Below are 2,251 nucleotides of genomic sequence, written 5' to 3'. Positions count from 1 at the left end.
AATATTCAAAGAACAATGTACTTCTTAAAAATAGATTGCCAACCCATTAAGTTCTGCATTCGAGCTGGCTATATAATCCACCACCCACCCCTTCTTTTCTCTAAAGTTGGTGGGTGTGGAAAATTCGCTCAACTTTTCCACAGAGTTATGTGTGCGAAAAAGTACCGAAAATCTTTAGCGACTTTTGCCCCTGTGGAGCAGCTGCCGTTGCTGTTGCTGTTGGTGTTGCTTTTGCTGTTTTTGGCTGCAAGCAAATTGTCAAGTTGCGGTTGCGCCTTTGAATTATGCAGTGAGCAGGGGGAAAACCGGGGGGTGGGCCTCCCAAGCTCCCAAGAAGAAGCTGGTGGCACCGGCATCTTTTAACGCAACGCGGAGAGAAGGAGAGTTTGGGCGTCCAAGAGTGTGCAGGCGGAGCGGGCGAGTTGCTAAATTTATATGCAGCTTAGTTGCAACCCAAAAATTCTACAAATTTTAATAATAATGAGCTGCTGTACCCTCGCGTGTGTGTGCGAATGTATGTGTGTAGACATGTGCTGCTAAAATAATAAAGCACCGGCGCACACACACACACTCACACGCTGACATTGTTCAAACTGGAAATTGGATTGCAGCAGATGGCGCCCAGGCGGAAAAACCCACCCACCTCCTCCAACTCCTCCTCCTTTTCCGACCAGGCGCTCCTCATAATATTATTATGTTGCAGCTGCCAAGGCGCAGAGCGAGATCATTGCAGCAACTGTTTGCACAGTCCAAAGGAGAACGATGGCGAAGGAGGAAGGATGCTGGACGCAGGGCGAGGCGAATGTGGCGACGTGTGGTCGCAAATGATATTAACAATTCATTAATTAACCTCATTTCGTTAGGGTTATGATGAGGCAGGACCAAGCCAAGGCACAGTGACAACACAGAGATTGTCTGGACCGCACAAAATGCGAACCAGCATCCAGAATCCGGTGGCCAGCGAAAGAACGAAGGTTCTCACATATCCGGTCCCGGTGCCGGTGCCCCTAGTCATTGTTCCTGTTCCGGCATCTAATTCTGGGTCCGCACAGCTTAGCCAGTCAGTCCATGTGCATATTAAGATAGTTAGTAAAGTTGATCCAATTCCTTCATCCCAGCTCTTGCTATCTAACTTCATTTTAAGCTGGTCATAAAACTCACATGTGCGCTGCGTTCTAGTCGGAATACTAATTTTAACCATCATTTTTTTAATGTTTTTAATATTTTTTTATACTCTGTAAAAATGTAAAAAAGTTTATCTGTAAATCAACATTTTTCATGTTTATTCTGTAAGGTCTTAGAAATAAAACGTCATGAAACTTAATTTAGTTTTTAAAGGACATGCATACATTATTGTCGAGGACGACACAATATCAACAACTGAAACCCAAATCAATGGTCTTGAAATAGGGAAAAATTTAGATGAAACCATTTCAGATTTCAGCCGAAACGTCGCTTTGTTATTCCAACTGCCATTTGCCCACTAAAATTATTCCCCCATTCCGTCGCTTTCTTCGTCCTGCCCTCCGTGGGTTGTGGGTTATGGGTCGTGGGTCTGCCCTCATTCTCATCATCTTCCTGCCTAGCTGCTACACTGACATTTTAAATAATTAATGTATAATGCATACCAGATGGCACGGGGCAGTGGGGGGGTTGGCGAGCTGCCTCCGAAATTGCTGCCACTGTTTAACAAAAATAAAGCAGAGAGATGGAAAGCTGGTGCTCAACTTTTGCCACTGGATCCGAGAGCAGCGGATCGAGAGCCCTCGACTGCGACTCGTTTCCCTAATAAATAAGAGATATTTTAATGTTTTTACGTAATTATATGGCAAGGCAATTAAATATTAAATAACTCTGCGTTAACTAGTTTTGCGGCCCACCGCCAGTGCCAAACTCGTCTCATGCGGGGGCATGAGCAGTACATGTACATACGTCAAGTGCACGAGATAAAAGGGGGTCGCGGGTCAGGAGGTGACAAATCAATCAGCAAATCACTTGGCGTAATAAACTGAAGGCAGGTCAGCAAATCAAGCCAGACAGACGGCAATTTCCGCTTTGCAATTGGCATCGCCATGGCGGAAGGGGCTGGCCTCAATGCTCCGTGGGTGGGGGTCATGGGGTCAGAAGTGAGTGACTGCATTGGGTGGGCCCCAAAAGGGGGAAAGGGGTGTGGCGTAATAAAATGTCAGATGTGCGATAAAACGAGTAGACCAGGCTGCTTAAAAGCACCCCGCGCCCAGACACAGGACCA

The sequence above is a fragment of the Drosophila yakuba genome, chromosome 2L, assembly GCF_016746365.2.
Source record: "Drosophila yakuba strain Tai18E2 chromosome 2L, Prin_Dyak_Tai18E2_2.1, whole genome shotgun sequence".
NCBI classification, from domain to species: Eukaryota; Metazoa; Arthropoda; class Insecta; order Diptera; family Drosophilidae; genus Drosophila; species Drosophila yakuba.
This window is presented reverse-complemented; position numbering follows the sequence as displayed.